The 17,332-nt window shown below is 36.8% G+C and overlaps 1 long non-coding RNA gene across 4 annotated transcripts in view; it reads right to left on the minus strand.

Annotated features, from left to right (window-relative positions):
• Positions 1 to 1,508: 1,508 nt before the first annotated feature.
• Positions 1,509 to 17,332, minus strand: part of LOC309867597 — an 86,999-nt gene continuing 71,175 nt past the window's right edge. For all 4 annotated transcript variants that reach the window (XR_014313255.1, XR_014313256.1, XR_014313257.1 and 1 more), the window contains 3 exons: positions 4,804 to 4,906; positions 3,752 to 3,851; positions 1,509 to 2,838 (listed from right to left, as the gene is read on the minus strand). This is a non-coding gene — a long non-coding RNA (uncharacterized lncRNA). The remainder of the gene's footprint in view (positions 2,839 to 3,751; positions 3,852 to 4,803; positions 4,907 to 17,332) is intronic.

Below are 17,332 nucleotides of genomic sequence, written 5' to 3' on the forward strand. Positions count from 1 at the left end.
ATTCTGGAACATTGAAAAGAAATTTAAAAAAAGAAAAAAAATTGCAGATCAACTCCATTTAATAGCATACTTGCAAAAAGTCAAAATCAAATTAAGATACTCATAATTTAGTAATAAATTTAGAGCAACTTTTTGGTACCAAATAGGGTTTTCCCATTTAAGGAATAAAAGAAAATTTCAATAATAGAATTATTTCACAATAATAAAAGTTTGAAGAATAATACAAATTTTATGCAAAAAGCATTTATTACATCTACAACCTGTTTCTGATTAAATTTTCTTAGAAATATATATAAAGTGGAAGACTTACCTAACATGATACACAAAAACATTTCAAATTTAAAATTCACCTATTTCATTGATGGTTGAGACCACCTAAATCAAAATAACTTACCTATTGGGACTAGGGCTTGATACCACCCCTAGTAGAGTCCTATACAAAAGATAGAACTGCAAACAAATAAATACATTTACAGTTTTCTCATATAAGCTAATATCTCTTCTAGCATTGAAAACATCTTACTTGCATAGGCATACAGCTCATCAGACAACAATTTGTTTTCCTAGACTCACATCAAGGACCTCATGCTACTCTTTTGCCAACCTTATACTACTGCTTCACAAATTTTGTCCATTCTTAGCCAGTTCTATGTTTTGAAAAGCCCATCTTAAATCACATCAGCCCAGACCTCAAAGCCAACTTTTAGAACACTATTAAACATTGTCAAAATGGTGTTTTCCCTTGCTGCAGTAAGTTTAACACACTCAGCTTTTGTTGATTATAGTTTTTTTTCCTTGGAGTCTTTTGGGGTAATAAACCAGCAACAATGTACTGGTCAAACCTGAGAAACATTCCATTAAAAACTGATTAAATTAAGAATGGGTAATAATTTCGCATGTAAGTGCTCTGAAAGTACCAGTCAGTGAACATTATCAATATAAATAAATCAATATCACTTGGAAGAAAAGAATCAAGGTGATCAGTATTTGCAAAGGTTTTGGTATGTATTTTGGAAAAATCTGAAAAGTCATGAGAAAGGGTAAGGTGAGCACTTACCCCCCAAAGCAAAACTTTCAGATGTAGAAAAAATATCAAGGGAGAAAATAAACCCCCCATCACAAAGTGAAAATATTAACAGTAATTAAAATTGTTTAATAAAATGAAAGACATACCTTATTCTTGGGTAGGAAGACTTATATTATTAAAAACCAAATTCTCCCCTAAATTAATTTATTAAAGTTGATGAAATTGCAGTCTAAACTGTAATTTCTTTCAACGAGAAGACACATGAAACAGGAGGCAGAAGAAGAGACACACAGATCCACAGAACAAAAATGGTGCCAGTCACAGATGAGAATACAGCACGTGTGCAAGATGGCATTACAGATAAATGGGCAATTATTGGCAAATAATCGCAAGTAATGGCAAATAACTTGGCAACTTTAAGATTTCAAATCAAAAAAATTTCTCATGATTTAAGAATTTGAATAAAAGAAAGACAAAAGAATAAAAGTTAACATAGGTGAACGGTTTTATGAAATCAGTATAAATCTTTTTCCAAAATGTCATGAAACTCATAAGCTATTAAAGCAAACATGGTTATACTTGGACATATAACAATCATACACATTCTTATAACAAAAATAAAGTTTAAAAGTGCATAAAAAATATCTGTAAAGCTTAACAATCCAAACCTTTTTTCCTCAATAATAAATTAGCTCTTCAAAATTAGAAGATTAAACCTCCACCCCCAAAATTGGACATAAAGAGGAAATTAAAGAATACAAATGGCTAATAAACATATGAAAAAATGATCAAACTCAAAAACAAAAGAAATACAATTTAAGACAATAGTTTGGGCTATCACATTTGCAAAAAGTTTAAATATTTATAAAATCCATTATCTGTGTAGTTGCGGGAAAGCTGGCAATCTCATTCATTGCCATTTGAAGATAAAGTAGTTAACACATTTTAAGGAAATCTTGTAATAATTTTAAATGTGCATAATCCCAGTATTTCAACTGCTAAGTAATTTATTATGATATAAGAGACAAATGCAAAATTATTGATAGGGAGGTTCACTGCACAAAAATTTTGTGCTAACAAATATCTATGGATGAGAAAGTCTTATAACATTTAATTATATTTCATCTACAAAACAGTCATGCAGTCATTCAACAAATGACAAAGATGTATATTATTGAAATAGAAAAGGGTATTAAAACTGTAAAATGAAAGGCAATTTGCACAAGAATGTGTACAGTATGGCCCCACTTCCAGAACCCCTCTAAATAGTTTGTGTATATGTGTGTTTGTGTGTGTGCATCTATCCATTTAAAGAATGCACACAACTCTTAAGAGAAGAAAACTCTGGGGGAGAGAACTGGCAGAGAGAAGGGCACATAATTTATATATTAGATATTTAAATATGCTTTGAATTTTTGAAAAAAATTGTGCAGTTTATTTTAATATATCATATTTAAAATTTTTACCATATGGTAAATGGAAATTATAAATGTATATTTATGGGAGCACTGAGAAATTCCACCATTTTGAGTTTCTTGTATAATAATATTTCCTCTACTGAGGCTCCTGGGATTGAGTCAAGTGGCAGCAAGGGAAACAGTCACCATGCCCAAATTAAAGTCTCATCGATGATATCCCAACATGAGCATTTCTCAGTTAAGCATTTCTTATCTGCAGGAGGTGTCCACTGCAACACGGGAAAGAGAGGAATCGCCAAGCATAAAGAAGAGTGTATCATTGTTTTGGTGCAGTTGGTGGTAGAAGTAATGGCACCCTCAATAACAAATCGACCTCATATTGGTGGCCACCACCTGCAAGGATACAGAGGAAAAAATGGCAAAGGTGAGAGACATTTTCTAAGGAGCACACTGAGGACTATGAAATCCTTATATACTCTACGTCTACATGTGCTATGTAGAATCTACTCAGAGGACAAAAAGAAAGCCACATTTTCAGATGCTGCATTCACCATGTGGCCAGAAAAATTACTTTAAACCTTCCTAAATCAACATCAGTGCTACTTTTTCTTCTTCACCAAGCTAAAAACTAATAGATATCTTCAATTAACTAAGAATTTTATCTCTTTCTCTCTGTATTGGACCTTAAAATTCTAGGTCACTCATTCATTTGATCAATTATTTCAGACAAAACTATTATTCTTCCTTCCAGTCTAATAGATACTGAAAACCACTAAATCTCATGCACACAACCACTTTCTGTTAACAGAATGAATTCAGCCAAGTAGGAGCTTAGTTCATTGGATAAGAAAAGCTAAGGAAATCTTTCATATTCACCATAAACACACTAATAGAAATATAGAATATCTATGAAGGTATATAAAAAAAAGCTGTATCTCTTTTTAAAAATATATTTATTTATTTATTTGAGAAATAGAGAGAGAGAGAGAAGAGAGGAAAGGAAGAGGGAGAGGAAGAGAGAGTTTTAAGCAAACTCGGCACTGAGTGTGGATCCTGATACAGGGCCCTGAGATAACAATCTGAGTGGAAACCAAGAGTTGGATACTTAACAGACTGCACCACCTGAGAAGCTGTATCTCTTAACTCCGATGCATTGTGGCCCTTGAGTCCATTATAATATAGCCAAAATCATCAATCTTCAATTAGAATATAGCCAAATCATCAATCTTCAGAAAACTAACATATATTTTCCTACTTAAATATGATTGCTCCTAGAAATCAAGAACTATTCTGAAAAAAACATTACCTTCAAAGTGTGGTCCTCAGATCACAGTCTCCTTGTCTGAAGAGTCTTGTTTCAGAGATTTACTGGTATCATTCATACCCAAGAGTTCCCAAGAAGTAATCTGAGGGAGAAAAATGAGAAATACCACTTCTAGTGAAAAAGATTAATCAGCTGGATACTGGGAAGTTATTCTTTGGTACTCTTTCATATTAATTTCATTTGGGAGCTGCTTCTTACTCTCATACAGCTCTGAAACTACAGCTATTTGCACTATAACTCTATACATTTCAATATCAACATATTTTATCAGAACCTTTCTCTCCTGTGCATTTCCAAGACAGCCTGAATTTCTTGAATCCCACTGAAAATCATGCCTCTTTCCCCTCCATAATTTATCACTTTCTGCTTAGTTGGCCAGGTTATTTACAAAATCACTTAAATAATCTACTTATATATCTATATTCAATAAAAGTTCATTGAGAACCTATTCTATGCCTGGCAATCCATAGGTACTTGTATCACAAAAGTAAACTAAAAATATCAGGTCATTGAAAGGGAGTTGGGGGAAATTGGAAGGGGAGGTGAACCATGAGAGACTATAGACTCTGAAAAAAATCTGAGGGGTTTGAAGTGGTGGGTTGGGAGGTTGGGGTACCAGGCGGTGGTAATTATAGAGGGCACGGATTGCATGGAGCACTAGGTGTGGTGAAAAAATAATGAATACTGTTACGCTGAAAAAAAAAATCAGGTCATAAGAAATAAAAGCCTATTTGATTAGTCAAACATAGAAATAAAGACCTGAGAAGGAACTTAGTAAATAGTCTTATAGAAGTTGATTCTGTTTTAGGAGTGATTGTTGAGGAAGTCCCCTATTTGGTAAGACCTGTCAGGACCCACAGATACAACTCCCAGTTTTTGTGCCCACTATTACCTGGATCTTGGATGGGTTTTTAATGATATTTCGTTACAACCAAATGTCATCAAGCTTAAGAAGAGTAAGATCTATCAACTGCTGTCCCTCTTGGGATTTTTTTTTCCCAGTAATTATGCAGTTCCTGATAATGTAGTCATACCTGCAAGGGCGTCCAAAAGGCCACAGGTAGCAATGGAGAACCACTGACTTAAAAATAATTTGTCATCTCACTCTCTGGAAATGGCATATGCATCCATCATTATCTGGCAGGAAAAAAAAAGAGGAAAAATAACGAATTAAGAAAAAATATGCAGATATAAATATAAATTTATCTATATACACAAAGAGCTGTGTATGTAATCACATTTTGCAATAAAATATTCACAAATTGTGGGTATCATGTTTTACAGATTTTGAAGGGTGGATATTACTAAGTCTTTATGTGTCATGGGCACAACCTTCAAATTTGTACTGCTCTCCCTTCCCCTGAGATCCAATAGACCCAAAAATTGGCTGGCTAATAATTATTTTAGCAAAGTAAAATATTCTTATCCTATTAAGACTGCATGTTACAAAACATTTTTACTATTATACATAGATCACTAAAAATATGGTTTCTCTATTACTATCTGGTGAAGTCCAAGGGACTTTCCCAACAATTCCAATTACAAAAGAAAATTGTTATTTATCAATGTTTTCAAGACCATCTTCAGAAGAAAATACACACATCAATAACATACAAATATTTGGAAAAATTAGACTAAACTAAATTACTCTTTTATAACAACAGTCTAATATTTGCCACAAAACAAAGTTATTTTCTTAAATCTCAAATTTACTGATTACTCAGTGAACTAGAACTATGTCTATCTTAAAGCAATGTCCTAAAATGTCTTTCTGAAGTCATCTGTAGAACATCATATCACAAAGTTAATCAAATATATTTAGATTTTCTTCTTTTAACATGTAAACCATTAAAATATCTTGAAGTACTAAATTTATGTAGAGGTATAAAATGTTAACCTTTTTATTAAAGAAAAACTAAGCAAAAAAACCCATAATTGTTACAAAGTGTATTTGTCTTCTGAATATAAACATATTGATACAATACCACTGTCTTCTTTATTTCAGTTCCTGTCTACTGACAAATTTAGAGATATTTATCATTATGTGGTATCTTATAATTATATTTTCAAATATATTTTCACCAAAATTATCTTAGTAAATATTTTAACAACAGATATTTTAAAGAGTTATTTTTATAAGATCCATATATTTAATAATGTATTGGCATATATGAGAGTAGTTCTAGATAATTTATTTCCAACAGAAGTTTGGCTCCTGCTGAACAAAAGTTTATAAATCTCAGGGGCCAAAATAATGGGATAACATTGTGCATATATAATTCTCTGGTCTCAGAGTAAATTTGATTCTGAAAATTGCTATTAGCAAATAAATAGATGTGGACCTTGGGGTTTTCTCAAAGTCCCAATGAAAGACAAAAGCCTTTCCTTTCAAAGGAACCACACAGATACAGTTCTTCAGAAAATATTTAAGATCTAAGTTAGAATAATATATCCTGGAAGAAAAAGATATTAAATGAATCTAAATGGGAAAAGAACCACTGTCACTGAAAAAACTGCTACTACTGAGGAAATCTTGACCAACTGTAGCAACTGCTCTAGCTTCCATCACATCTGATTCTTACAGTTAGATGGCAGAAATAGATTTTCTTTAGACTTGTATGATAGTGTTTCTCAACATTTAAAAAAATTATTATCACCTTCATGGATATCTTTTTTAGACATCTCCCCCTAGTTTTCATACCCTTAAACTTTAATACCATAGATACATTTTATATCACTCATGTATGGTGGCTGTCTGGAGGGCCATGATGCACTTAATATTTGAGATTTCTTTTGCTCCCAAGAACTAATTTTCACCTCAGAAATATGACATCAACTCTTTTGAGAGCCAAGGTGTACAGTAAATTGAGGAAAATAACTAAACAGGTTGGGAGTGCATACAGTCTTCCAGCTTGTCATGAAATGTGTTTACAGTAGTTTTTTATTCTTTTCTAATGCTTGTACCCAACAGGACACACTATTGAGGGCTCAGGGATGTTCTCTCAATCACATACCTTACTTTGTCCAATGTCATCTTCTTGACTGAAAAAAACTATGCTTTTATGCTTTGGTCTAAATACAAAAATGCCCCAAATCCTAGAATCCATAGGAATGGAAAATATGGAGGACTCACAATATCATTAATGTATGCATCTAAAGTTGAGATTATGAAAGGTCTCCTAAAATTAAGTTATTGACTAATTAAAACAGACATTGGCTAGAAACATAGATAAATATGAATGGGTTATACGATAGTGTCAAGGGACCTTCTGGAAGTTTCACAGAGATAAGCACTGATATTGATTGGAATCTAATCAGTGGCACATTGTTGAGTCTTAAGTGAAACTATACCTTGGATTCCTCCATATCCATCTCCCCTCAAGAAAACACAAGGTAAATAATATTTCTTTTTTTTAATTTATTTTTTATTTTTAGCATAACAGTATTCATCATTTTTGCACCACACCCAGTGCTCCATGCAATCCGTGCCCTCTATAATACCCACCACCTGGTACCCCGACCTCCCAGCCCCCGCCCCTTCAAAACCCTCAGATTGTTTTTCAGAATCCATAGTCTCTCATGGCTCACCTCCCCTTCCAATTTCCCCCAACTCTCTTCAATAGCATGGAGGACATGGGGAGATAGAGAGGTAAATAATATTTCTGATGGAATCTAGAGGTCATTAGCAATGCCCCTCTTTCATTCCTAACTTTTTTGGTTTCTTGTTCAGTCTAATTAAAGTCTTTTTAGATTTTAGAGTTTTATTAACCTTTGAAGAAATGTAACTTTTGGTCTCATGGGTTTTCTTTACAGTTTTTTGGAGGTTTTATTTGTATTTCATTGACTTTGTTCAAATATTTATTTACTCCTACACTTGATTTTCTAGTTGAGTCTTTTTCTTGTATCTTAAGATAAGAGTTTAGATTATTTATTTGATATATTTACTCTTTTCTCATAGTCATTTAAAACTATAAATCTTGGGTAATGGGCAAGATGGTGGAGAATTAGGAGATCTTGTTTCAACTGGTCCCCTAAAGTGAGCTGAATGTCTACCAGAACACTCTGAACACCTACAAAATCAGCCCGAGATATAAGATTATACACTTCTGGATCTCTTTGGGGACAGAAGACATCAATGGAGAGGTAAAACACAGTGGAAATGCTTGGACTGATGTGGGAGGATAATCAGAAGGGGAGCAAGCCACCAGAAGTGACCCATTGGAAAGAAATACCCAATAAAAAAGTGCCCTGTGGGACGCCTGGGTGACTCAGTTGGTTAAGCAGCTGCCTTCGGCTCAGGTCATGATCCCAGCATTCTGGGATCGAGTCCCACATCGGGCTCCTTGCTCAGCAGGGAGTCTGCTTCTCCCTCTGCCTCTGCCTGCCATTCTGTCTGCCTGTGCTCTTTCTCTCCCCACCCCCCAATAAATAAATAAAATCTTTTAAAAAAAAAAGTGCCCTGTGATTGGGGACCATCATTAACTTGGAGTCTGGTTAAAAGCACTCAAAAAGAGCAAAACATCTTAAGGGGCAACTGGTGGAATCAGGCAGTCATGGGCATAGGCCAAAGCCCACATTCCCAGGACAGTCACTGCTGGTGACTACCCAGGCCGGAGAGTCCAGCGGGGTCAAGCGGGGCCTCCGGTCCATGGTCCCTGAGCCCATGGCTTTCTGCTGCTTGCGCCACAATTCAGGCTGAACACACTCCCGCTCGTACCTGAGAGAACCAGATGTGGGCGCCAGCCAGTGTTCTCTAGGACTGCAGACTTCCACAACCAGCCACAGGACCAGACGCTCCCAGCCCATGCCTGAGAGAAGCCAGTGCAACCTCAGGTCAGAATCCCTCAGCAGGCAGCCCTCCATGACCTGCATGACCAATGGGTCTGAGCACACCTGGTATGGCCCTAGACTCCAGACAGCAGTCCCGGCAAAGGCAGCCACCTAGACAGCTCCCTAGACCACTATCTCTCACAGTTTTAGTGGAATGGGGGTGCAGAATAAAGAAGGGGCCTCAGGTGACCACTGGGATGGTGACTTGGGGTACACACAGCCTATGGGTGGTTGCACTTTTCAGTGGTTTAGAGAGAGGAAGTTTGTGTGTGTGCTGTGGACCACCCAGAGGGGAACAGTCTGAGGCTTTTCTCTGAGGCAGAGGTCTGGGTGCAGACAGATACTTTCTTTGCTCTGACCCTCCAAAAATCCACAAAAACCACCAAAGAACAAAAACCTCCAGGGAACAAAAGCCTGAAAAACTGGTTTCCACAGAGCCCAACCCCTTGATAACCTACAGGGCAATTCAACCCAAGCAAGACTGACAGGAGAACAATGCAGCAGCACTCCCCCACCCAGAGAAGCCAAAACAAAACAGGGTCCTCATAAAACTGTAAAACCCTAACACCAGGGGAAAACAATATATTAAGCTCATGGTATTCCCCTAAAACAGTCAACAAAACAAAGAGGCAACCCAAGGAATGGGAGAAGATATTTGCAAATGACAGTATAGAAAAAAGTCTGATATCCAGAATCTATAAAGAACTTCTCAAACTCAACACACACAAAACAGAAAATCATATAAAAAAAATGGGTGGAAGATCAGACACATGCAAAAAATGTTCATCATCACTAGCCATCAGGGAGATTCAAACTAAAACCACAATGAGATACCACCTTACACCAGTTAGAATGGCCAAAATTAACAAGACAGATAACAACATGTGTTGGAGAGGATGTGGAGAAAGGGGAACCCTCTTACACTGTTGGTGGGAATGCAAGTTGGTGCAGCCACTTTGGAGAACAGTGTGGAGATTCCTCAAGAAATTAAAAATAGAGCTTCCCTATGACCCTGCAATTGCACTCCTGGGTATTTACCCCAAAGATACAGATGTGAAAAGAAGGGCCATCTGTATCTCAATATTTATAGCAGCAATGGCCATGGTAGCCGAACTGTGGAAAGAACCAAGATGCCCTTCAACGGACGAATGGATAAGGAAGATGTGGTCCATGTACACTATGGAGTATTATGCCTCCATCAGAAAGGATGAATGCCCAACTTTTGTGGAAGAGATTATGTTGAGTGAAATAAGTCAAGCAGAGAGAGTCAATTATCATATGGTTTCACTTATTTGTGGAGCATAACAAATAGCATGGAGGACATGGGGAGATGGAGAGGAGAAGGGAGTTGGGGGAAATTGGAAGGGAAGGTGAACCATGAGACACTATGGACTCTGAAAAACAATCTGAGTGTTTTGAAGGGGCAGGGGGTGGGAGGTCGGGGTACCAGGTGGTGGGTATTATAGAGGGCATGGATTGCATGGAGCACTGGGTGTGGTGCAAAAACAATGAATACTCTTACGCTGAAAAAAATAAATAAATTTTTAAAAACCTGCATATTTCATAGATAATTTTTAAAAAATTTGTACTCATGATTCTTGTTCTTTTAATTTTTTAAAATCTACTTACCATTACAACTAGAGGTTTAATGCAACATATTCCATAATAACTTTTTTAAAAAATCTTATTTATTTATTTGACAGATATCACAAGTCGGCAGAGAGGCAGGCAGAGAGAGAGGGGAAGCAGGTTCCCTGCTGAGCAGAGACCCTGATGTGGGCTTGATTCCAGGACCCCAAGACCATGACCTGAGCCAAAGGCAAAGGCCTAATCCACTGAGACACCCAGGTCAACCCATAATAACTTTTGTTGTTGTTGTTTATTTATTTATTTTTTTATTTATTTTCGGCATAACAGTATTCATTATTTTTCACCACATCCAGTGCTCCATGCAATCTTTGCTGTCTATAATACATCACCTGGTACCCCAACCTCCCACCCTCCACCCATTCAAAACCCTCAGATTGTTTTTCAGAGCTCAGTCTCTCATGGTTCACCTCCCCTTCCAATTTCCCCCAACTCCCTTCTCCTCTCTAATTCCCCATGTCCTCCATGCTATTTGTTATGCTCCACAAATAAGTGAAGTCATATGATGACTGACTTTTTAATTTGAACTTTTTTCATACATAAACCTGTGTTTCTGTTTCTTTTCTTTTTTTAAATATACATATAGATATAAGCTTAAGGTAATCTTTTTTCCCTATTCAATACTACCCTTATATATAAACCAGTTTTATCTCCCTGTATCTCTGGCTATTGAATCCTTTAACAAAGATATCAAGATACACCCAGAAAAAAACAAAATAACGTTCCTCACCCATATCAAGGATTTATAACCATCCTCCTATCTTCTTCTTCTGTTAGTGTTTCTGTGTATTTGTTTTGTTCTGAGATCATATAAATCATATTCTTGGGATTCATTTTGGCTGGGCTCTTCTTTTTTTCCCTGTCCTTTATTTTGTCGGTCCTTTTGTTTGTTAGTTTTTGTTTATATACCTTATAAATCTTACTTTTCGGGCACATTTTGGCTGGGTTTTATTTTGTTGTTGTTGTGGTTCTCTTTCTCTCTCTTTTTTTCTTTCTTCTTTCTTTTTGGTGGTGACCTCTGATTGCTCCAAAATGTTCCAGGGTGCACCTTGCCTGGATCACAGTTGTTACATTCAGCTATACATTCTCTCATCCACCTCTCCCCAAAATGACTAGAAGGAGGAACACCCAACAGAGGAAAAATTCAGAGACTGTGCCCTCTCCATCAGAACTATTGGATATAAACAGTATGTTGGAAAGGGAAAACAGGGTAACAGTTATCCAGGCAATGGCTAGGTTGGAGAAAACCATTAGTGACAACATAGAACCTCTAAGGGAAGAAGTGAAAGCTGCCTGGGGAGAACTTAAAAATGCTATCAATGAGATCCAATCTAATCTAAATACTCTAACAGCTAGGGTAACTGAGGCAGAATATAGAATTAGTGGTCTAGGGAACAAAGTGATAGAGAAAAAGGATCAGGAGGAGGCATGTAAGAAACAGCTTAGAAAACATGAAAACCGAATTAAGGAAATAAATGATGCCATGAAATGTTCCAATGTCAGAATTATTGGGATCCCTGATGGAGTGGAGAGAGAGAGAGAGAAGACTAGAAGATAAAGTTGAAAAAATTCTGGATAAAAATTTTCCCCAATCTGGGGAATGGAACCAATGCTCATGTCCTAAAGGCAGCGTGGTATTGGCACAAAAACACATGAACCAGTTAAAGAGAGTAGCGGGTCCAGAAATGGACCCACAACTCCATGGCCAAATAATGTTCAACAAAGCAGGGGAAAATATCCAGTGAAAGAAACAAAGTCTCTTCAAGAAATGGTGCTGGAAAAATTGAACAGCTATGTACAGAAGAGGGAAACTTGACCATTCTCTTATAACATACACAAAAATAAAACAAGAGAGACTGTGGAGTCTGAGAAACAAACTGGGGTTTTGGAAGGGAGTAGGTGAACCTGGTAGTGGGAATTAAGGAGGGCACATATTGCATGGAACAGTGGGTGTGGTGCATAAACAATGAATCTTGGAACACTGAAAAAATAAAGTTAAATTTAAAAAACAGATTTAGCCATCTATCATTATATAATATATGTTTTCGTTTCTAATAATATTTTAACTTAAGGCCTGTTTTCTATATCAGAATAGAAACTCCAGTTCTCTTCTGGATATCCCTTGCATAATATAGCTTTACCCACCATTAACTTTCAAACAATTTGTGTATTTTATTCTAAATTGTCTTTTTCAAAAATAATGTATAGTTGCTTAATTTTTAAATTAATTTCTTTTCAGCATAACAGAATTCATTGTTTATGCACCACACCCAGTGCTCCATGTCTTATGTGCCCTCCATTATACCCACCACCTGGACCCCCAACCTCCCATCCCCAGCCCCTTCAAAACCCTCAGATTGTTTTTCAGAGTCCATAGTCTGTCATGGTTCATCCCCCCTTCCAATTTCACTCAACTCCCTTCTTCTCTCCATCTCCCCATGTCCTCCATGCTATTTGTTATGCTCCACAAATAAATGAGACCATATGATAATTGACTCTCTCTGCTTGACTTATTTCACTCAGCATAATCTCTTCCAGTCCCATCCATGTTGCTACAAAAGTTGGGTATTCATCCTTTCTGATGGAGGCATAATACTCCATAGTGTATATGGACCACATCTTCCTTATCCATTCGTCCGTTGAAGGGCATCTTTGTTCTTTCCACAGTTTGGCGACCATGGCCATTGCTGCTATAAACATTGGGGTACAGATGGCCCTTCTTTTCACGACATCTGTATCTTTTGGGTAAATACCCAGGAGTGCAATTGCAGGGTCATAGGGAAGCTCTATTTTTAATTACTTGCAGAATCTTCACATTGTTCTCCAAAGTGGCTGCACCAACTTGCATTCCCACCAACAGTGTAAGAGGGTTCCCCTTTCTCCACATGCCTCCAACACATGTTGTTATCTGTCTTGTTAATTTTGGCCATTCTAACTGGTATAAGGTGATATCTCATTGTGGTTTTAATTCGAATCTCCCTGATGGCTAGTGATTTTTTACATGTGTCTGTTAACCATTTGTATGTCTTCATTGGAGAAGTGTCTGTTCACATCTTCTGCCCATTTTTTGACATTATTATCTGTTTTTTTGTGTGTTGAGTTTGAGAAGTTCTTTATAGATCCTGGATATCAGACTTTTGTCTGTCCTGTCATTTACAAATATCTTCTCCCATTCTTTGGGTTGCCTCTTTGTTTTTTTGACTGTTTCCTTTGCTGTGCAGAAGCACTTGATCTTGATGAAGTCCCAAAAGTTCATTTTCACTTTTGTTTCCTTTGCTTTTGGAGACATATCTTGAAAGAAGTTGCTGTGGCTGATATCAAAAAGGTTACTGCCTATGTTCTCCTCTAGGATTCTGATGGATTCCTGTCTCATATTGAGGTCTTTTATCCATTTTGAGTTAATCTTTGTGTACTGTGTAAGAGAATGTTCGAGTTTCATTCTTCTACATACAGCTCTCCAATTTTCCCAGCACCAATTATTGTAGAGACTGTCTTTTTTCCATTGTATATTTTTTCCTGCTTTGTCAAAGATTATTTGCCCATAGAGTTGAGGGTCCATATCTGGGCTCTCTACTCTGTTCCACTAGTCTATGTGTCTGTTTTTATGCCAGTACCATGCTGTTAGATCACAGCTTTGTAGTAAAGCTTGAAATCAGGCAACGTGATGCCCCTAGTTTTGTTTTTCTTTTTCACCATTTCCTTAGCAATTCACAGTCTCTTCTGATTCCATATAAATTTTGGATTGTTTGCTCCAGCTCTTTGAAAAGTGCTGGTGGAATTTTGATCAGAATGGCAATGAAATTATAGATTGTTCTAGTGAGTTTAGGCATTATTACAATGTTTATTTTTCTGATCTATAAGCATGGAATGTTCTTCCATTTTTTGTGTCTTCTTCAGTTTCATTCATGAGTGTTCTGTAGTTCCTCGAGTACAGATCCTTTACCTCTTTGTGTAGGTTTATTCCCAGGTACTTATAAATGGAATCAATTCTCTAATTTCCCTTTCTGTATTTTCATTGTTAAATGTATAAGAAAGCCACTGATTTCTGTACATTGACTTTGTATCCTGCCACGTTACTGAATTGCTGTATGAGTTCTAGGAGTTTGTGGGTGGAGTCTTTTGGGTTTTCCATATAAAGTATCATGTCATCTGTGAAAAGAGAGAGTTTGACTTCTTCATTGCCAATTTGGATACTTATTTCTCTTTGTTGTCTGGTTGCTATTGCTAGGACTTCTCATATTATGTTGAACAAGAGTGCTGAGAGTTGGCTTCCTTGTCATGTTCCCAATCTCAACGGGAAGACTGTGAGTATAGCTGTTTAATTTTTGATGGATCTCCCACTTTCTGTCTTTTAAACTTAATAGTCATATGGTTGGATTTATGTTCCCCCTTCTTCTTTCTTCTATATATCTTGCATCATTTTGGCCCTGCTATTCATTCTTAGCTGCTTTCTTTTTTTTTATTAAATGGGTACTTTGCTATTGTACTATTTAAATCATTTAGGGATCATTTTGTAATTATATATATTTAAGTAGGCTCCACGCCCAGAATGGAGCCCAATGTGGGGCTTGAACTCATGACCCTGAGATCAAAAGCTGAGCTGAAATCAAGAGTTGGATGATCAACTAACTGAGCCAACCAGACACCCTCCCTGTAGTAATTTTGTGTTATTACTTGGTATTTATCCTGTGCCTTTATTTTCCTGATATCTATTTTATCCAATAAAATAGATTTTAAGTTACCGCTATCTATTTCAGGTCAACACTAACTCTGTTATGTGGTCTTTATATGTCTTGAACTCAGTTTCAGAGAAATGTTTTTGCCATTCAGGTTTTCCAACAAATTATTGATGTCGTCATTGACCCAGGCATGTTTGTAAGTGGCTGACCATCTGAGATAAGTGACAGACACTAAACGTTAAGGATTTTGTGATCATTGGACACTAGGATCACATCTTGAAGTCAGGGAGAATAGCAAATACAATCAATGGCTAGCCAATGTAAGCAGAAGCTTACTGCAATTTGGAGCATTATAATTCCCTGGAAAAATATCAGTATTCTTGGAACAAAATGCATACCTACTCTTTAATTTTCATATATTTGTTTCACTTACTAGAGAAAAATAAATCTATAATCTTTTTGGATTTTGACCAACAGTCCCCCAAAGACCAATGAACACTGAGAAGTTTCCATCAGCACAGACAAATGTGTAAATGGCTCACATGTAGACAGAACTATTTCTCAAATTTTCAGTGTTCATGTGATAATTCCCCAGGTCTCTTTACTACAAGTATATTTAGGCTGCCATCTATGCACTCAAATAAATAGCTTCACCCATGAATTGGATATGTATAGATCACAGTATAATTTAATCCCTCTAATGCATATAAATGGCTTAGCCTTCCTTTTTTTATTTACAAATATTTAAATTCTATTGGGTTAACATGTAGTTTCATATCAGTTTCAGGAATAGAATTTAGTGATTCATCACTTACAAATAACACCCAGTTCTAAATACAACAAATGTCTCCCTTAATACCCATTGCCCATTTTGCCCATCCCCCAGTTACCTCCCCTCCATCAGCCCTCAGATTCTTCTGTATGATAAGGAGTATCTTGAGATCTTGATGTGCAGGGAATATGGTGGAAGAATAGGGGACCCTCGTTTCATCTGGTCCCTTGAATTCAGCAAGATAGCTATCCAATTATTCTGACCACCTGTGAATTCAACCTGAGATCTAAGAAAAGAATTTATGTAATTCTACAAATAGAAAAGCAACCACTTTTGCAAGGTAGGAGGTGTGGATAAGTGAGTTGGAGGGGATATATTGGATGATAAATCACCATGGGGTGTGAGCCTGCATAAACTCGCTACCAGAAAGAGGTATAGCAGTGGTGTGCAAAATCAGAACTTTTAGAAGTCTGCACCTGTTAGGGACATCCATACCAGAAATGTGTTCACATGGTGATGTGGGGCAGAATCCTAAGTGGACCAGTGTGGACTCAGGTCCCTGGGGTCACAGAAATAACAGAGGTGTCTGAGTGTGGCAGAATTTCCAGTCATTGGAATGAGGAAGCCAGCTATGTTCACTAATCCCAGGAGTGGGCTCTCGAATCAGTGTTGTCACACCATGAACCATGGCACAGTTGGGCAGCTGCTATCTGAGCAGGGACCCAACAAGAGGCAGGACATCAGTAAGACCTTCCTCATTCCCCTGGGAAGATAAATGGGGGTGTGCACTATAGAACTCTGCAGACTTTGGGGCACATAAAAGTAACTAACTGCTCTTGCCAGAGGGTAAAGTGAAGAGTGCAAGCCATGATCTTCCAGTTTCAGGGCTGGAAATCAGGGTGCCACCATTTTTATTTTATTTATTATTTTCTTTATTCTCTCAAGAGGCAAGAAAAGCCTCCAGGGAACAAAAGCCACATAGAGCAACCCAGTTCAAATTAAACTGAGCCTGGCCAATTAACAAGGGGTTCTGCAACTCCACCCAGGAGAAGACACCTGAGGATCAATGGAACAGGCTCCTCCCACAAAAGACCAGCAGGAACATTAGGCTAATGCCAAGTTTATGGATCACAGAGAACTGAAAAACTCCTACACTGGGTGAAGCAGTATATAGAATTTGAGGGGTTTTTCTCATGATTCCTTAGTCTTTCAGTTTAAAATTTTCTTCTTCTCTTTTTATCTTTTATTTTACTTTCAACTAGTTTTTTTAAACTTATCAAATCTTTGTTAAATTACTTTTTTAATTTTTATTTTTACTTTTACCATTTATAGATATATTCTTCATTTTGGCTTCCTTTCACTGTACACATTTTTTTCTTCTGTATTTACATATCTGAGTTTAATTACAATTTTGGGACCTAGTGTCTTCTAACACACAGACTAGAATACATCCAGGACCAAGTGTTTTTATCCACCTATTAGATAGGTCTTTTTCCTTTTTCCTTTTCTTTTCTGGTTTCTAATCTCTTTTTCCTTTTTTCTTTTCTTTTATGGTTTCTAATCTCTTCAGATTTGTCTAGTGTACATTTCTCTGGAATCAAAGGAAAGAACCAGAGGTAATACTATCTGTTATAG

This window comes from Mustela nivalis (genome assembly GCF_964662115.1).
Source record: "Mustela nivalis genome assembly, chromosome: 6".
NCBI lineage: Eukaryota > Metazoa > Chordata > Mammalia > Carnivora > Mustelidae > Mustela > Mustela nivalis.